Here is a 21440-nt window from a genome sequence, read left to right on the forward strand (position 1 = left end):
CACTGTAAATCAACTATACTTCAATTAAAAAAAAAACAGGACTTCTCTGGTGGTGCAGTGGTTAAGAATCTGCCTGCCAATGCAGGGGACACGGGTTCGAGCCCTGGTCCGGGAAGATCCCACATGCTGCAACTAAGCCCGTGCGCCACAACTACTGAGCCTGCGCTCTAGAGCCTGTGCTCCACAACAAGAGAAGCCACCACAATGAGAAGCCCATGCACTGCAACAAAGAGCAGCCCCCACTCGCCGAAACTAGAGAAAGCCCGTGCGCAGCAACGAAGACCCAATGCAGCCGAAAATAAATTTATTAATACAAAACAAAAAACAGCACCGATGAAATGGAGAAGTGATCAGAAACTAACAGAACACTTATGAACAGGCCAGGGAGAACAATTAGGGTTTTTTTGTTTTTTTAATTTATTATTTTTTTAATTTTTGAATTTTATTTTATCTATTTTTTTATACAGCAGGTCCTTATTAGTCATCCATTTTATACACATCAGTGTATACATGTCAATCCCAATCGCTCAATTCAGCACACCACCCCCACAACTTTCCCCCCTTGGTGTCCATACGTTTGTTCTCTACATCTGTGTCTCTATTTCTGCCCTGCAAACCAGTTCATCTGTACCATTTTTCTAAGTTCCACATATATGCATTAATATATGATATTTCTTTTTCTCTTTCTGACCTACTTCACTCTGTTTGACAGTCTCTAGATCCATACTTGTCTCTACAAATGACCCAATTTCGTTCCTTTTTATGGCTGAGTAATATTCCATTGTATATATGTGCCACATCTTCTTTATCCATTCATCTGTTGACGGGCATTTAGGTTGCTTCCATGTCCTGGCTATTGTAAATAGTGCTGCAATGAACACCGGGGTGCTTGTGTCTTTTTGAATTATGGTTTTCTCTGGGTATATGCCCAGTAGTGGGATTGCTGGATCATATGGTAATTCTATTTTTAGTTTTTTAAGGAACCTCCATACTGTTCTCCATAGTGACTGTATCAATTTACATTCCCACCAGCAGTGCAAGAGGGTTCCCTTTTCTCCACACCCTCTCCAGCATTTGCTGTTTGTAGATTTTCTGATGATGCCCATTCTAACTGGTGTGAGGTGATACCTCATTGTAGTTTTGATTTGCATTTCTCTAATAATTAGTGATACTGAGCAGCTTTTCAGGTGCTTCTTGGCCATCTGTATGTCTTCTTTGGAGAAATGTCTATTTAGGTCTTCTGCCCATTTTTGAATTGGGTTGTTTGTTTTTTTAATATTGAGCTGCATGAGCTGTTTATATATTTTGGAGATTAATCCTTTGTCCATTGATTTGTTTGCAAATATTTTCTCCCATTCTGAGGGTTGTCTTTTCGTCTTGTTTATGGTTTCCTTTGCTGTGCAAAAGCTTTGAAGTCTCATTAGGTCCCATTTGTTTATTTTTGTTTCTATTTCCATTACTCTAGGGGGTGGATCAAAAAAGTTCTTGCTGTGATTTATGTCAAAGAGTGTTCTTCCTATGTTTTCCCCTAAGAGTTTTATGGTGTCTGGTCTTACATTTAGGTCTCCAATATATTTTGAGTTTATTTTTGTGTATGGTGTTAGGGAGTGTTCTAATTTCATTCTTTTACATGTAGCTGTCCAGTTTTCCCAACACCACTTATTGAAGAGACTGTCTTTTCTCTATTGTATACCCTTGCCTCCTTTGTCATAGATTAGTTGACCATAGGTGCGTGGGTTTATCTCTGGGCTTCCTATCTTGTTCCATTGATCTATCTTTCTGTTTTTGGGCCAGTACCATATTGTCTTGATTACTGTAGCTTTGTACTATAGTCTGAAGTGAGGGGGGCTGATTCCTCCAGCTCCGTTTTTTTCCCTCAAGACTGCTTTGGCTATTCGGGGTCTTTTGTGTCTCCATACAAATTTTAAGATTTTTTGTTCTAGTTCCATAAAAAATGCCATCGGTAATTTGATAGGGATTGCATTGAATCTGTAGATTGCTTTGGGTAGTATAATCATTTTCACAATACTGATTCTTCCAATCCAAGAACATGGTATATCTCTCCACCTGTTGGTATCATCTTTAATTTCCTTCATCAGTGTCTTACAGTTTTCTGCATAGAGGTCTTTTGTCTCCCTAGGTAGGTTTATTCCTAGGTATTTTATTCTTCTTGTTTCAATGGTAAATGGGAGTGTTTCCTTAATTTCTCTTTCAGATTTTTCATCATTAGTGTATAGGAATGCAAGAGATTTCTGTGCATTAATTTTGTATCCTGCAACCTTACCAAATTAATTAGTTCTAGTAGTTTTCTGGTGGCATCTTTAGGATTCTCTATGTATAGTATCATGTCATCTGCAAACAGTGACAGTTTTACTTCTCTTCCAATTTTTATTCCTTTTACTTCTTTTTCTTCTCTAATTGCCGTGGCTAGGACTTCCAAAACTATATTGAATAATAGTGGCAAGAGTGGACATCCTTGTCTTGTCCCTGATCTTAAAGGAAATGCTTCCAGCTTTTCACCATTGAGAATGATGTTTGCTGTGGGTTTGTTGTATATGGCCTTTATTATGTTGAGGTAGGTTCCTTCTATGCCCACTTTCTGGAGAGTTTTTATCATAAATGGGTGTTGAATTTTGTCAGAAGCTTTTTCTGAATCTATTGAGATGATCATATGGTTTTTATCCTTCAATTTGTTAATATGGTGTATCACATTGATTGATTTACGTATATTGAAGAATCCTTGCATCCCTGGGATAAATCCCACTTGATCACGGTGTATCATCCTTTTAATGTGTTGTTGGATTCTGTTTGCTTGTATTTTGTTGAGGATTTTTGCATCTATATTCATCAGTGATATTGGTCTGTAATTTTGTTTTTTTGTAGTATCTTTGTCTGGTTTTGGTATCAGGGTGATGGTGGCCTCATAGAATGAGTTTGGGAGTGTTCCTTCCTGTGCAATTTTCTGTAAGAGTTTGAGAAGGGTGGGTGTTAGCTCTTCTCTAAGTGTTTGATAGAATTCACCTGTGAAGCCATCTAGTCCTGGACTTTTGTTTGTTGGAAGATTTTTAATCACAGTTTCATTACTTGTGATTGGTCTGTTCATATTTTCTACTTCTTCCTGGTTCAGTCTTGGAAGGTTATAACTTTCTAAGAATTTGTCCATTTCTTCCAGGTTGTCCACTTTATTGGCATAGAGTTGCCTGTAGTAGTCTCTTAGGATGCTTTGTATTTCTGCGGTGTCTGTTGTAACTTCTCCTTTTTCATTTCTAATTTTATTGATTTGAGTCCTCTCCCTCTTTTTCTTGATGAGTCTGGCTAATGGTTTATCAATTTTGTTTATCTTCTCAGAGAACCAGCTTTTAGTTTTATTGATCTTTCCTATTGTTTTCTTTGTTTCTATTTCATTTATTTCTGCTCTGATCTTTATGATTTCTTTCCTTCTGCTAACTGTGGGTTTTGTTTGTTCTTCTTTCTGTAGTTCCTTTAGGTGTAAGGTTAGGTTGGTTTATTTGAGATTTTTCTTGTTTCTTGAGGTAGGCTTGTAGAGCTATAAACTTCCCTCTTAGAACTGCTTTTGCTGCATCCCATAGGTTTTGGATCGTCGTGTTTTCATTGTCATTTATCTCTAGGTATTTTTTGATATCCTCTTTGATTTCTTCAGTGATCTCTTGGTTATTTAGTAACGTATTGTTTAGCCTCCATTGTTTGTGTTTTTTACGTTTTTTTCCCTGTAATTCATTTCTAATCTCATAGCGTTGTGGTCAGAAAAGATGCTTGATATGATTTCAATTTTCTTAAATTTACTGTGGCTTGATTTGTGACCCAAGATGTGATCTATCCTGGAGAATGTTCCGTGTGCACTTGAGAAGAAAGTGTAATCTGCTGTTTTTGGATGGAATGTCCTATAAATATCAATGAAATCTATCTGGTCTATTGTGTCATTCAAAGCTTCTGTTTCCTTATTTATTTTCATTTTGGATGATCTGTCCACTGGTGTAAGTGAGGTGTTAAAGTCCCCCACTATTATTGTGTTACTGTCGATTTCCTCTTTTATAGCTGTTAGCAGTTGCCTTATGTATTGAGGTGCTCCTATGTTGGGTGCATATATATCTATAATTGTTATATCTTCTTCTTGGATTGATCCCTTGATCATTATATAGTGTCCTTCCTTGTCTCTTGTAACATTCTTTATTTTAAAGTCTATTTTATCTGATATGAGTATTGCTACTCCAGCTTCCTTCTGATTTCCATTTGCATGGAATATCTTTTTCCATCCCCTCACTTTCAGTCTGTATGTGTCCCCACGTCTGAAGTGGGTCTCTTGTAGACAGCATATAGATGGGTCTTGTTTTTGTATCCATTCAGCAAGCCTGTGTCTTTTGGTTGGAGCATTTAATCCATTCACGTTTAAGGTAATTATCGATATGTATGTTCCTATGACCATTTTCTTAATTGTTTGTGGTTTATTTTTGTAGATCCTTTTCTTCTCTTGTGTTTCCCACTTAGAGAAGTTCCTTTAGCACTTGCTGTAAAGCTGGTTTGGTGGTGCTGAATTCTCTTAGCTTCTGCTTGTCTGTAAAGCTTTTGATTTCTCCAACCAATCTGAATGAGACCTTGCCAGGTAGAGTAATCTTGGTTGTAGGTTCTTCCCTTTCATCACTTTAAGTATATCATGCCACTCCTTTCTGGATGGTAGAGTTTCTGCTGAGAAATCAGCTGTTAACCTTATGGGAGTTCCCTCGTATGTTATTTGTCGTTTTTCCTTTGCTGCTTTCAATAATTTTTCTTTGTCTTTAATTTTTGCCAATTTGATTACTATGTGTCTCGGTGTGTTTCTCCTTGGGTTTATCTTGTATGGGACTCGCTCCGCTTCCTGGACTTGGGTGGCTATTTCCTTTCACATGTTAGGGAAGTTTTCGACTATAATCTCTTCAAATATTTTCTCGGGTCCTTTCTCTCTCTCTTCTCCTTCTGGGACCCCTATAATGTGAATGTTGTTGAGTTTAATGTTGTCCCAGAGGTCTCTTAGGCTGTCTTCATTTCTTTTCATTCTTTTTTCTTTATTCTGTTCCACAGCAGTGAATTCCACCATTCTGTCTTCCAGGTCACTTATCCGTTCTTCTGCCTCAGTTATTCTGCTATTGATTCCTTCTAGTGTAGTTTTCATTTCAGTTATTGTATTGTTCATCTCTGTTTGTTTGTTCTTTAATTCTTCTAGGTCTTTGTTAAACATTTCTTGCATCTTCTCGATCTTTGCCTCCATTCTTATTCCGAGGTCCTGTATCATCTTCACCATCATTATTCTGAATTCTTTTCCTGGAAGGTTGCCTATCTCCACTTCATTTAGTTGCTTTTCTGGGGTTTTATCTTGTTCGTTCATCTGGTACATAGCCCTCTGCCTTTTCATCTTGTCTATCTTTCTGTGAATGTGGTTTTTGCTCCACAGGCTGCAGGACTGTAGTTCTTCTTGCTTCTGCTGTCTGCCCTCTGGTTGATGAGGCTATCTAAGAGGCTTGTGCAAGCTTCCTGATGGGAGGGACTGGTGGTTGGTAGAGCTGACTATTGCTCTGGTGGGCAGAGCTCAGTAAAACTTTAATCCGCTTGACTGCTGATGGGTGGGGCTGGGTTCCCTCCCTGTTGGTTGTTTGGCCTGGGGCAACCCAACACTGGAGCCTACCTGGGCTCTTTGGTGGGGCTAATAGCGGACTCTGGGAGGGCTCACACCAAGGAGTACTTCTCAGAACTTCTGTTGCCAGTGTCCTTGTCCCCACGGTGAGCCACAGCCCACCCCCGCCTCTGCAGGAGACCCTCCAACACTAGCAGGTAGGTCTGGTTCAGTCTCCCCTGGGGTCACTGCTCGTTCCCCTGGGTCCCGATACACACACTACTTTGTATGTGCCCTCCAAGAGTGGGGTCTCTGTTTCCCCCAGTCCTGTCAAAGTCCTGCAACCAAATCCCACTAGCCTTCAAAGTCTGATCCTCTGGGAATTCCTCCTCCCGTTGCCAGACCCCCAGGTTGGGAACCAGACGTGGGGCTCAGAACCTTCACTCCAGTGGGTGGACTTCTGTGGTATAAGTGTTCTCCAGTCTGTGAGTCACCCACCCTGCAGTTATGAGATTTGATTTTACTGTGATTGTGCCCCTCCTACTGTCTCATTGTGGCTTCTCCTTTGTCTTTGGATGTGGGGTATCTTTTTTGGTGAGTTCCAGTGTCTTCCTGTCGATGATTGTCCAGCAGCCAGTTGTGATTCTGGTGCTCTCGCAAGAGGGAGTGAGAGCACGTCCTTCTACTCCACCATCTTGGTTCCTAATCGAACAATTAGTTTTATTTTAAAATGCCTTTTGGTGGGATTAAAAGAAATTGTTATCAACAAGGCAATGCTATGGTTAAAAAGAGCAGGAACATCACTGGCCTTTGTGTGATGAATAAGAGCAATGAAATAATTTTCCTACTGAACATAGTTATGTCTTTGGGGGGAAACTTAGATAATCCAGGATCACTGGAATGTTTAGACATTTGACAAAGCACTTTGGTCAGTGTATTCTCCCCAAGTCGTTAGGGAGATAGAAACATTCACAGAGGTTAGAGGAGAGAATAGATTCAAGTATATTTTTGTTAAAAGAAATAGCAGGCATTGAACCCAGAGAGTAGCCTACCATGTAACAGATTTCAGCAAGACATGGTAACTCTGTGTTTTTGATAATTAAAAGGAACATACAATAAAATATTGATAATGTAATATGAGAGACTGAAGTTAAATCTGGGGCAACATACATAGAACCTGAAAGATATGAGCCTTTGTTTTGAGTCTTTATAGACACATGCACTGTCATGTATGAAATATTTTAATGCCATGCTTCTTACAGGCCTACTCATAATGATCAGCCCTATTATTATTCCCTCGGATACAGTTTAGAAAATAAGTTTGTGCACTTAGTAAATGGACTGAATTGTAAGCAACTGTCTTTTGCTCCTGAATTGGCTGCTTTGCTTATGCGTACACTTAACTAGTCAATCTTAGGGGGAAAAGTATTCGTTTTCTTTTGAAAGAAATTAAGTGCCTATTTTTAGAGAACTAGAAACAATAACGGCATCCATTGTGTTATTTTCCTATGAAAGTTGACGGATGTTTAAGGTGACTATGACAACAAAATCACTGGCTACTAGTAACAGGTGGTCTTCTTTTGATATGGAACTTAAAAGAGTTTTTAATTATTATTTCAGAATTTCCAGTTGTCTATTGAAGTGACATAGGGAAAATGGGCAGTGCAGGGCTAGTACTCAGGAAAAAGACAGGAAGTTGGTAAACAGAACAACATGATATGCAACTATAAAGAGATTTATTTAAGCGTTAAAACTACCTATCATTCAAATAGATATTTTTCTTCAAAGCAACCTCCATAGGAAGCTATTATTCCAACGATAACTTTGTTCTAAGTATTTTGAAAACATCACTTTTGGAGTTGATTTTGTACACAACACCAGCTATGCAAGAAGTCAGGCACTATAGCTTTGCCACATCCTATGTAACAGCCCAAGTTCTGTGGCTTCCCCCCAAATAGCAAAATAAATATGCTTCACCCAGAATATTTGCTGCCTCGTCTTACTGTCAGCGCCATACAATTAAACTGAAGAATTTTTAAACATTTTAAACTTGTAGTGAGAGCTATTAATTTCAATACAGATTCATGGCCCTTAAATTCTTCTATGATCATGTGCTAAATAGACTACGTGAATGGTCATGAAGCAACTCACTAACCCACTCCTATTTTACTATGGGTTTGGTTACACGAGGCTACTCTGCATCACCACATAAACATTTAGGAAGAAAAATTACCTAGACAGTGCAGGTGAAATGTCACAGGCTAGTTAATATATTTTGGTCCTCGATTGCCACTTTAAACTAGCTCGATATTAGTGCAGATTCTGCAGCCAGCTTGAGACTATTACTCACTCCTGACATAGTCGCTTACAATCCAAAGAATGGTCATGTCCCTCCACTTAGGAAGGCAAGAGTCTTAGGATCAAAACTCCTTAAATTATAATCTCCAGTCTAAACAAAGCCTCTCGTATCTCATCATTCTGAATAGAGTTATTGTTCCTTAAAAATTGTTAAAATATTGGCTGATAGAGTATGGTGGCATGGCAGATTTTTTAATGGAAAAAACTGGCAAATACCAACAATATATAATGAAATGTAAGGACACAATTCCTGTCTTACAAGCATTTATAATGTTTGTGTAATGTATAATGGCAGTATATAGTATAATAGTCCCCTCCAAAGTCATCACTACATTACTGTCATTATTGTTTTCAATAAAACCTCTTGCTTTGAAAGGGATGGTGGGAAATGTGACTAAAAATGTTTGTAGGTTAGCGGCATAGATTATGTGTCTACTGTGTGCTCTATTACTATAAAAATAGTTAACACATCTAGAGAACTTACTGTGATCCAGACACTATGTTTAACCTGTACAGGAGGCATTGCCAACCCTATTTTAAAGATAAGTAAGTAGAAGCTCAGTGAGGTTAATAATTTGCTCTTGGTTTCATCCCTAAGAAGTGGTAAAACCAAAATTTCAACCGAGGTGTTATAACCTCAGTTTGCATTCGTATTGACTGTTTCTGAGAGTTTTGACTAATCCTAGTTGTTGAAGATTTAGTAGGAAAAATCTCAGTCTCTAGGGGCTGAAATATCAATATATAAACTGTTGTAAATGACAGTATCTGTCAGCTAAAGAAACACAATTTAAAACAATGTTTAAACCTGAGACTAAACTCCATGTCCTATTTATTGTTTCAAAAATGATTAAGTAAATTTCTTTCCCTGATGGATTAACATCAGAATGGCATATGATACTTTTGGAATCTACGGTCCAGCCTCCAATGGCCAGAAAACAAAAGCTGCTTTCAAGTCATTTCTAAGCAAAAGCTGAGAGGCCAAAAATCACTGGAGAAATTCACTCTGGTGAGATTCTCAGTTCTATTTTATTCTCCCTTGCGGTTCAAACAAATATCAGATAATTATCTTGAACTTGGTGATGAACCAAACTCAGATTCAGACTATGGCTTCTCAGAGGGTCAGCCCTTCCATTTAGACTAAGGCAGAGCTTACAGTGATGAGTCAAACGGGGTCAGATGCTCAATACTTCGCAAAAGCCTCAGCTGTCGTATTGAAACAATGTTGACAGGATGGAGGCTTTAAATAAATCCCCTGTGGAGGCTACGTGATACCATTGTTGCTTTCCCTTCTGTCTTATCCAGCCTTGCTGCTTTCTGGAGCACATGCCAATCACCCGCAGCACTTACCAAGAACTACCAGGCAGTATTTCAGCAACAGGAGTCAGTCCTGGGCACACACACAAGGGCACTTCCTCGACTGCCCAGCCCAAGATAAAACACAGTGCTGACACCCATCTGTCCCAACTATCAGAAAGCAACCAACGTCACCACAAGCCTCACCCACCAGCAGTTAACCCTTTTCAGTCAATTTTACTGACTAAAGTGGGTATTGAGCACCATGAGTTCTTCCCCTAAACAATCCATTTTGGCAAATGTTTTGAGAATGTTGGTTGATTTCAGTTCGGCAACATCCATCCGTCTTTCTGGTAAATGAGAAGCTGGCTTACCGACTTTGAGTTAAATACCATGTTAGGATTAGAAATATGGATCAATTAGCTCTTTGGGTGGTAGCATTTCTCTACAATAAATTAACTTGGATTGCTTCAAGTATAGCCTAAAAATGTAGCCCAAATTATGACAATGCTAAAGCTTTGGATTTCATGACCTTTCAATGTGCCATAATCAATTGTATCAATAGATAAAGAATTAGCCACACTGTGAGGAAAATTAACTTTTTGACACATTACTCCTCTGTTCAAAGTAACTGATCATCCCATAGATGTAAGAGAATAATAGGAGAATACTATAGTTAAAAGAAATATAATTTGATATTAAGGTGATACTGTTTTAAGTGGCTCAAATTATCTTTGCCTTCGGAATCTATGTAATACATAATTTCAGCCCATGTACCTTTTGGTAATAAAATTCTGAAGCTGGTAAACAGATATCTCAGTAAGCACACTGGGGTGTCCTAAACCACCAGAACACTCAAGTAAATGGCTTCATGACAATGAAAAGTTGCAAAACTACTAAAATGAAGGGAAACGTTGAGAAAAGAATGTTCTTCTAATGGGGGTCTTAGATTTACCCCAATCTTAGGCTATTCATCTTTTTAGTGCTCTCAGAATTTTACAGTCATGGATAATTAAAAAGCTAGAACTTGAAGGGGCCAGAAGATGGCTTGATTTGGTCTTTTACAAATGGGTTACAACGCGTCATTCTGAGGCTACCCAAAGGTGAGAGCCACGGGCTGCCCACGCCTGCCTCCTTCCAGGCAGGTCCTCGACCCTTCAGCTACTGGTCTTGTAAGCAGAGTTTCTTTTGGGAAAATAAAGTGGCACTGTTAAGGGAAGAATTCAAACCCATGGCTCTTGTCCATACTCATTTAACAAATGCATAAATTATACACTACTCTAAATAAAAATAGATAACCAACAAGGACCTACTGTATAGCATAGGGATAGCACAAAATACTCAGTATTTTGGAAGAACCCATAAGGGAAAAGAATCTAGGAAAAAAAAAGATATATACGTGTGAATAACTGAATCATTTCACTGTACACCAGAAACTCACGTAGCATTGTAAATCAACTATACTTCAATTTAAAAAAAAGTGAAGTTGAGAAAGGTGAAGTGATCAGGCCACCGTCACCCACCTAGCTAATGACCAGGTCAGAAGTGCAACAACTCTTCCCACTGCTGACACCAGAACACGTCAGGCTCTTTCAGGAGACAACAGTTTTGCTCATGTTGTTGTTTCTTCTGTCTGCAGTACCCACTCCCCTCTTTTATCCTTTTATGTCCTCCTCATTTTCCCAGCATAAATCCATGAAGCCCTTTTGGGATCCCAGGCAAGTTCATCCCTGTCACCACACAGCTGAGCATTTACCCAAAGTCTGAAGGAAAGCACAGGGAGAAACTGGCATCAGAGAGAAAAGCCAAAGCTAGGGTGACACTTTCACTTCATTTCAGGATAACCATCATCATCATCATCATTATCATGATTATGTCATCATCATGTTCTTCATCATCCTTTATATTCATACTGCATTCTATAATGGTGTATTAACATGCATGTCACTTCATTTGATGACCTGTCAACAAGTACTAGGAAGCATCTTAAGAAACTGAGTGCTGGGGAAATGGAGAATTTGGACGACTTTGTCCTTTTAGACAGACTGCTTTGTAACTGTCCACGCATGTGAAATTTCTCTCACAAAATAGATTTTAAAACTTTTGAGGTCGTCTGTTATGCCTCCTGTAACTTTTTTACTACACAGATGTCCAACACAGAGACACGTTTATAGAAAACAGTCTGCAAATGACTGGTTAATGGAACTAGAAATAAAACCAACACCCTTCACCACAGAGTCCAATGACTAAAAGTTGGGTTGAAAGTGGGATCAACTACAGAGGAACTGCAGGGGTGCTGCAGCCCTGATGACCTCCCTGCCGCTCCTGATGCTAATGACCATGGCCTCCTTCCTGAACCTTCCATTCCCTTTGTTTCATATATCACTGCTCTCTTCTTGGCTCTTTGAAGCTTCCTTCTCAGTGCCATTTTATGGCTTTGCTGACCCTCCACGGAGGTTCATGCTCCTGAGTATTTGCTCATGATATTCTTTTCTGGCTTCCTCTCTGCTTGAACTTCTCACCTTCCCAGATTCACCTCAGTACCACTTCCCTTCTAAATTCTTTCCTGACCATCCAGGCTGGAATGACTTGCTCTTGCCTCTTTTCTTTTTAAAAAATACTTTTAGTTTTTCAAACAGGTAATGCACTCACAGCGTTCAGAAGCCAAGAATATACATAGGCATGCAGTGAAGTCTCCTTTACACCACTGTTTTCTGTCACCCAATTTTTCTTCCCATTGATTGATTGGTCGATTTTTGTGTTTCCACAGATACCTAAATAAGGAAACACGAGCTTAATTTTCCTCTGGTTTTACACAAGTGGTGGCGTACTACACAGTATGTTTTGCACATTGCTTTTTTTTTTTTTTTCACTTAATGTTGTGCTTTGGTGAGAGGTGCTTTCCTATTAATACACAGAGTATGGCATCATTCTCTTATATTCTTTTATGTTTAATATTTTATTGTAGGGTTATAAATAGTGTATTTTAATCAGTATCTTATTGATGGAAATTTAAGTTGTTTCTAACTTGTGCCATTTTGAGCAATGATACAGTTAACAGTCTAATAATACATTTTTGCACATATGTAGTATTATACCTACAGAGTAAATTGGAATTGTTCTATGAGAGACTATGAAATTCTGATAAACATTTTCAATAGTCCTGCATGTATGTGTTGTAGAAATTTATATTTTCTCAAGTAATATGTGAAGTGCTTATTTGTCTCCCATTCTTGATAACACAGGATTATCAAACTTTCCTATCTTTGTCAATCTTAACAGGTAAGAGATGCTATTTCAGTGTAATATTAATTTTCATTTCTTTTATTATGATTAAGGTCGAGTACCATTTCTTAGTTTTAAAGGTCACATATATTACCCTTTTAATGAATTATTTGTTTATATAATTTCCACATTTTTCTACCAGATAATCTCATTTATTTATAGATGCTCTTTACATATTAGGGAAATTAGATCTTTTTTCTGTTAAATGAGCTGCGATATTTTTTTCTGGTTTGTGCTATTTGCTTTTGATTCTGTTCATAGTAACCCACCTCATTCTCTAGCTGCTATTAACTATTCATTGAACTTATTATGTCATAAATGTTTCTATATTTGCTATTACAAACAAACAAATATTGTTGCTGTTAGACTTTGAGAATCTCAAGAGCACATATCATTTCTTATTCAATTTTCCATGACTTTTGTACATGAGCACAATGCCAGGCACCTAAAGGTCAGCAATCAATTTTCTGTGAATGAATTGGTGTTTGCTTTTTTTTTTTTCTTTTGAGCTTAAATGAATGCTACACTGGAAAGGTTAAATTGGTGTTAACTACATTTATTAAATAAACAGCATTTACAGCACTGCTTTGTTGTGGCTCTATGTTTCCTTTTCCTACTCTATTGATGCTTAACTGAACAATAACAAGCAGAAATTATTCAGCAGATTGGTTTTTACTTGGGGTCCAATTCAAAACATGTCATTAGAGTGTGTCTGTGTGTGTGAGGGTGTGTGCACATGTGTGTGGGAGATGGAAGTGGAGGAGGCATGTTCATGGAACCATTTAAGGGCCTGAGCTTTTTTTTCTTTAATCTATAAAAGAAATAAGTGCCAGAATACAGCCTCCTGGAACACACTGAAGATTTTGTGCCAAGATTCCCAGTCCCAGAAATCTATTTAGAAATTATAGCTTTGAAGTCAATCAACAAAAAATTCAAGGAAGTAAGAGACTTGCCCTTCAGTGAATCCAACATCAATCAGGACTACCTCTGTTTGTTCTTTATTTTCCTCCTTGCATATCCTAGACACAAATTTTAAGATATCTTTTTTAGAAAAAAAAATGAAAATTTAATTTTCTAGGATCAGCCACTTATTCTCATACTACTGCTTCTCAAGTGTTTCTGTGGTTGAATGAAAATACAAGGACAACGAAGGTTGTTGTTTACTTGGTCAGCAGGGCTGGAAGGAAGGCGTGGAATTCCACACACACGTTCACCCATAACTTTCTCTTTGGTTCAGACCTTAATGAAAAGCCAAGATGTCCCCTCGCTTTGTCTGGATTCGAGGTCTCTGTGCTAGCATGCACTGGCTCAAGAGCAATTCACCCAGACTCACCTTCCCTTTTCGTTTATTTGTATCTTTCTTTTTTTTTTTTCTCTTTCTGTCACTGATAATTGCAGGAAAAAAAAAGAAACAGTTTTCCCATGGTGCTCAATAGCAGTCAAATATGCCAGGGCAAGGACCCCTTTTCTAGAAAATGAAATATAACATATGGAAGGAAACTAAGAACTCTTGTCAAAATTCTTCCACTGTGAAACTAGTAACATTCCACAAGAAAATATAATCATGCCAAGGGTTTCTTTCTTCAGTGACTCTCACATAAACTGCAGTAGGAGAAAAAATCTAATGTTCAGCTTCATAAGCCGTCAGTGCCATTGGCTACCTAAACCCATTCATATTCGATTATTTTCAGCCCATGGCAATTTCTATACAGCCCTGGTTGATATTTCTTTGGTTCACTGAATAAAACATTCACATCAGCCTATGACTGTGTTGTCGCTGTCTTTGCTATAATTAACATAGCAACAGATTAAAAAATACTACTTAAAATAACTGGTGTGTAATTCACTTCCCAACAGAATACACATAAAAAAGATTATCCCACAGAGAGCTGCCAAACGTACTGTAAACTGGAAGGATTTCAATATCCCTTAAACACTCGGCTAGAAGCTAACTGAACCACATCTCTGCTGTCAGCAGAGCATGAAACCCTGAGATCTGTTTCAGTTCCCATCCAGTCTCTGCCAGTTAAAACTAAAGACTTCCACAGGGTAAATACATATTTCCATTTTTACTGGCATTGTCTACTTACTCTTTTCCAAGCAATATATTTCCCTCTCAAGGATGCTTGAGTCTTTTATGACGATGACATTCTGAAAAGCACTATGGTCTAACAAACTTTCCCAACTTTGATCACTTTCCCTCGTCTCTACGAAGACTTTCTTGGGTGCACACAGTTGTGAATGGCACCGTAAAGAAAATCTAATAGACCCCATCCTTTTTCCAATGAGAATGTATCACAGAAAAATACACACACACACACACACACACACACACACACACACACACACACACACACACACACTATCTAGAGAAAGAGAGGGAGAAACGAATGCAGACGGTAAATCTGCTCCACTGAACTCCTATTTCTTATCAAATCAAATTCAATTTTCTCAGCATGTCATTCAGAGACTTCCACCATATGAGCCTAGATTATCTTTCCAGCCTGTGTTCTAGCAATCTCCTGAATGTATCTCCCATTCCTAGTAAACCAGATTACTCGCATTTCCTGTGACACTGGCACTTTCCCATTATTTGATCCGACCTCCTAAATAAGCAGAGAATCAGGGCCCTGGAGTCAACTCGTCTAGGGTATGGGGTGTTAGATGCCTGCTTCAAAGGGAGGGAGGGAGGGGCCTAGGAAGGAAAAGGTGTTCCTTGTAATCTTATCAATAGGCAGCTGGTGTGCCGCTAAGAAAGTGATCTGAGCCAGAGCATTTTTCAGAGTTGCTGAGGAGGAAAGTCATGCACACCATCCAAATAAGTTGTCAGTTGAAATGAGTGCTGCAGAAATAAGGTTTCTGTGATGAAACCAGGAAAACGGAGATAGGGCAGGAGGCATTTTAAAGTGGAGGCACTGAGATGCAATCTAAAGCTGCAGAAATGAGAGGAGAAATGAAATGACTTCCTAATAGTGACTGCTCCTCTGGGCGGCTGGGGACAGAGAGTTAAGGATGTGAATGGAACCAAGTGCCACCTCAGGGCTCCTATTCATGGCATTCTTTCTGCAAAGGACATCTTCCTCTACTGGTTCCAATCACATCCAGCCTTCACAACCCATCTCAAACAGCACCTTTTCCATGAAACCTGTTCCTATCCCTTCAGAAGAGGCCACCCTTCCCTCTTTTTCACTTCATCAGACATGGTTGGTACTTCTTTACAGCCTTAGGTAGATTGTATATTATAGTCTTCCAGTTTACTTGTCTCATACCTTTACTATATTATATACACTGTAAACCATGCATTTATTCTTAATATCAACTGTAGCAACTACAAACCCTGATGCATAATTGTTGCTCAATAAATATTGTTAATATTATTTTACTAACATCTGGGTAGGGAACAAAGATTTGCCTGATCTCTGGAACAAGGAAAAGGGTATCAAGGTCCAAACATATCTCTGGAGGTTCTCCCAGTTGTCCAGTCTCACTGGCATTCCCACAATATGTTTTAGAGAGATAACTAGTTACGTTCAGCTTATATTGAATATTTACCTACAATTCCTTATGGGCCTAGTCGATCAATTTGCTAATTTGTCAGAATAAGATTATTCACTATATTCTCAAGGTACACAGAGGATGCTTAATAAATATCACTGCAGAAATATAGAAATGTCCATTTTAATATTCTCTCCAGTTTTTCTTAGCACAGCCAGGAAGCCATTTCATCCCACCTAAAAGTCTGATACCAAGACTAATTTTAGGTTATGTTATGATTAAAATTTAGTTTGCTATTTTATTTTAGTTAACAATTATTTCTCACTATAGTATCTGTCTGTTAAATGCATCATTTTGAAAATATATGCTTGAAATACATATTTCATAGAAACCAGTGGTAGGATCCACAGGAAAAACCTTACACTGCTATCAGGAATAAAATACTTGAATGTTGTCTGTATTAGTTGCTAGGAAGATTGAGGTCAAATTTTCAGCCAAGCTATAGCAAAGCCTATTGGACATGAGGAAATATATTTTACGGTTAAAAATTATCCCCAGATTTATTTTACTTTTCCTACTTATTTCTCTATTTTCCAATTTTATTACTTAAAAAATTGGTATTTTATAAGTCCCTTTAAGTACTTTTTATTTTAACAATGAAGGGCATAAGTAATAAACACATAAAATTAATCTACTCTTATTGACACTTTGATATCCTGAAGTCAAATATATTACACAGAAGTATAATACTATTAAAGAAAAATGAAATTGCCACTTAGGTATATTTTCTTAAAAGTAGAATGATTTCAAAACTGGAGGGTTCTGGAAAAATTTATTGATCTCCTAATTTGCTCCAAATATTGAGAGAAGCCATTTATTCATTTTTATCTCCTTTTCTTCTCTAAAGGCTATGGTAAATAAAACTCTTACCTGGCCATCTCACTTTTACAATTCTATCATAAAGTAGGAAGGTGAGAAATCTTGGCTTTCAAAATTCCTTGCAATACTCACAGAGCTGGAAGATTATAAGAAATGCAGAGTGGTCATATTCATTAAGGACCTTGTTTTCCAAGGCTATAGGCATGCATCAAGAAAATAAACTATAAATATGATACATTTGTGGCCATTCAGCATTTGAAAGACCCGACACATTTAAAACATGTAAGTCTCTCACTAAAATAAGATGAAAACTTAGAATTTGAAGCTGATGAACAGCAAAATCATTGCAAGTGTGATGAAATTCTGTCATAACTTCTTTTTATTTCCAAAACTTTCCTATCCTTAGTAATGCTATGTTTTGCTTTTATTTGTATACTTTCATTTCCAATTAAAATGTTTCAAAACTTAATGTTTTGACTACAAACAGTCATTGAAAGGCTAGTGCAAAATATGAAGTTTCACAAAAAACAAAGTCTTTGCCTTAAAAAACTACAAACAGCATTACCATATGACCCAGCAATCCCACTACTGGACATATACCCTGAGAAAACCATAATTCAAAAAGACACATGCACCCCAATGTTCACTGCAGCACTATTTACAATAGCCAGGACATGGAAGCAACCTAAACGTCCATCGACAGATGAATGAATAAAGAAGATGCGGTACATATATACAATGGAATATTACTCAGCCATAAAACGGAACGAAATTGCGTCATTTGTAGAGACGGGGATGGACCTAGAGTCTGTCATACAGAGTGAAGTAAGTCAGAAAAAAAAAACAAGTATCATATATTAACACATATATGTGGAATCTAGAAAAATGGTACAGATAAACCTGTTTGCAAGGCAGAAATAGAGACACAGATGTAGGGAACAAACATATGGACACCAAGGGGGGAAAAGGGGAGGGTGGGATGAATTGGGAGATTGGGATTGACATATATACACTATTGATACTATGTATAAAATAGATAACTAATGAGAACCTGCTGTAGAGCACAGGGAACTCTACTTAATGCTCTGTGGTGACCTAAATGGGAAGGAAATCCAAAAAAGAGGGGATGTATGTATACATATAGCTGATTCACTTCACTGTACAGCGGAAACTAACACAACATTGTAAAGCAACTATACCCCAATTAAAAAAAAATAAAACTTAAAAATGTGTTTACACAAACTATGAGGCTTTCTATGAACCTTAAATGTGTGGAAGTGAGCAAATGTTATCTTACTGCTGACTCAAAAGAAGACACTTGCTGTGTGGGCAGAGAACGTGGAAGCTGTTTGCGAGGGAAGAGTTTGTCACCTAAATTAATGTGGTAGACTTGCCTCATAAGCTATCTCCACCACCCTGCTTTATGACTCTGCTGGGAAGAGTCAAGGTCAATATTCCACTCATTTAGAACATACAGAGCCTATTTATTTACTACGGGGCTCACATCCCTTCATGTAGTCAGGATACAATAAGACTCAGATTAAAAGCTTCTTTAAGAAATCAGTTATTCAGGGACATGAATCAACTACTAAACTTGAACAAATATGTCAAAATCCTGCTCGTTCTCCTCTGTTACTGAATGCCACGACTAGCCTACCCACACAGAGGAGATGCTCACCTACCAACTCAGATTTCAGCGCGGTTGAAGAGGCTCCTTCCCCCAATGCAATACTGTTTCCCTCTTTATGTGTTCGTTGAAGTCTTGATTTCTATTATTTTTCCCCCAAATCCTTTAACAAGGAACAAGGCATTCCTTTGCTCAATTAGACTTAAGAATTAAACTCCTTTATGCAGAAGGAGTGCTGTATTCAATACGGCGACCACGCTCTCAAAAAGCAGAAAGTGAAAGCAGCCCTTGGAGACTAACAGAGAACAGGAGACACTGAAAGTGTCAGAAACAAACTTTAGGGGGGGGTCAACGTTTTGTTCCTGGTTTTTGCTGAAGGTAATAACATACTACATGTACCTAGGATAAGGATTGGAGAATTAGTTCTGAATATTTAGACCGATGATTTCTATTTATAGGAAATAATCATGGCTGGTCATAAAAATAACTGAATACTGAACAAATGGACTCTTCATGGCCCTGTGGGCCAGTTTCCAACAGTGAACATAATCTTCGTACCATTTTGTTCCCATAGATGCACAAAGAGTTGCTGCTTCTGTTTTCTTGCCCAGAGAATTGGTCCATTCAGCTCATCCATATGGTGCCCTAGATTCTACTGAACAGTCAATGAATCATGTGGGTGAATGGCAGTGGACCACTTCTACATCCTCATTTTATTTTCCATTATTTGGGGTTTTAAAACTTTAGTTTGAGTTCATTTTGATTGCTAATTATTAAGTCTCTACAGCTGGTTAGAATTGCTGAGAAGGAGCTGAGAAGATGGTGGAAAAAGGCAAGAAGCTGGGAAAAGACTCAAGGTTGGTATGGGCATGTGACCAGCTGGGTTGCCCATTTCCTCGTGCTCCAGAGAGATCTCTATATTAAACCTTTTCTGCTAAAGTCTTTGCTTCAAAACCAGACTAATTCTCTAACAACTTCTTTCAGATGATTTTTTAAAAATACTCATTGTGCACCAATTATACAGGAAGCACTGTGACAGACTTTCAATTACAAAAATATTTTTAAAAAAATAATTCCTGTTTTCACGGAGCTCAGGGTCCTTGTGAAGGTCACCATGAAAGCCATACAGCTGAATAAAAACTATTATAATAACTGGTGGCAGATTATGAAGAGATGAAACTGTCTCAGAAGATAAGAGATGGAAGGGTTATCTAGCAGGAAAAACAAAGATCATGAAAAAGGTAGCATTGGAAGGAAGTGTTAAAAAATTGTGATTGAGAAATATAATGTGATTTCAACATATGAGAACCAGGCAATCACTTCCAATTCCTCACCACCTGAGGGTGCGTAATACAATTGGGGGTTTGTGTTTCCATCCTATGCACTTTTAGCTACTTCCTGTTTCTATTTATGCACCATTGGCTGGTTGGCTGGAAACTTTGCTACCACATGTTCATCCTTACTTGTCTTTCATTCTTTATAAAAAATGACTCAACTTCTATAAACAGATTTTCTCATAGGTCTCTATTTCCCTATAATTTTATCATCTTTAGGCCCTTCCTTGACCATTTGTATGCCCTATAAATTCAGCTGTAATGGGGCTCTCCAAAGGGCAGAAGTATCAGACCTGGGGGAAATCAAAATTGGTTTTCCTTCTCCCCTATGACGTATGGTTAAAAAGAACATCAGTGAAATCTATGAAGGAACTAAACAGAGAGGAGATCTCACAAAACCAACTGAAATGAAGCAGAGTAAGGCCTGCTTCTTCCCCTTGTTGAGGGAACACTGTCACAGAGGAAAGAGTAGGGACTCGGCCACTGGGAGCCTCTCCCACCTTTTCTCCCCGTGCTTCCCATGTGATACAAAGCAGCCAAACCCTTGGTACCCACTTCAGGCCTGGATTCAAGTTGCATCTCTGTGCTTGTAAAAGCCCTCCATTCAGCTGGAACAGAGGAGACTAACTTAGTTGTCACAGCAGATAAGAAAGCACATGCAGTAGAAGTGGAGGTGGCAGAACAGACAAGAACACACGGGTGTCGCGGAGGGCTTTCAGCAACCTGAAGCAGAAGAAATCGGGCAGAGTACACACAACACAACCCGGAGCAGAAATGCCTTTGTGTGTTCAGCACACATTCATCACCCTTCCCTCTCCGCCCATTCATTCTTCAATAACTGTATCCTAGAAACTGATGCTCTATCTCTTCCATTAGTTATATTTTCATTTGCCCAGATGTACTTTTGCTCTCAACCTCTTGGCATAAGAAACAGGAGGACAGAATGGCCACTGTTCTCCTGAAGAGCAGATTCCATCTTCAGTAGCTTATTGAAAGGCTGAAAATAATTCATTCCTACCAACCACTTCCAGAAAGTCAGAGAAGGAACAGCCTAGCACCCTGAAGGAGAAAGTTAATTTCTCTGTGATGTTTAAATGTACAAAAAGAAAAATCTCTACTGCAGCCTTGGCTATAAACTGCACAAACAATAAATTGTTTTGAAGATTGATTCAGCTTGCAAGAGTTGCTATGACCATTAATCAATGGCATCAGCAAATTTTACATGACATAAACAGAACAATTGTGAAAAATCAACAAGCACAACTAAACTTGGTTCTAATCTGTTCCAACCATCTTAGACAGCTCACGAAAATGGAAAACAAAACAAGTATTAAATGGTACAGAAGTCTAAGTATTCTGATTTTCATTAGTACTGCACCAGCAGAGTTTGATCTTACATTGTAAAATTTTAGGGTAAATTTTGGTTTAGAATGTGTTCCCATTTCCAAGGATGTAGTTTTCTTAGGCCAAAAAACATAGTCTGCAATAACTGTAAGTTTTTTTTCCCCTATATTTTTATATCTTTGACAATAATACTTTATTTTACCCCTTTTCTCACCCTGTA

At 38.2% G+C, this 21440-nt stretch overlaps 1 long non-coding RNA gene across 1 annotated transcript in view; it reads right to left on the bottom strand.

The window, feature by feature from the left end:
- Nucleotides 1–11148: 11148 nt before the first annotated feature.
- Nucleotides 11149–21440, bottom strand: part of LOC309661028 — a 28576-nt gene continuing 18284 nt past the window's right edge. The window contains exon 3 of the long non-coding RNA XR_014263808.1: nt 11149–11175. This is a non-coding gene — a long non-coding RNA (uncharacterized lncRNA). The remainder of the gene's footprint in view (nt 11176–21440) is intronic.

Source organism: Balaenoptera physalus (assembly GCF_965194825.1).
Source record: "Balaenoptera physalus genome assembly, chromosome: 5".
Classification (NCBI taxonomy): Eukaryota; Metazoa; Chordata; class Mammalia; order Artiodactyla; family Balaenopteridae; genus Balaenoptera; species Balaenoptera physalus.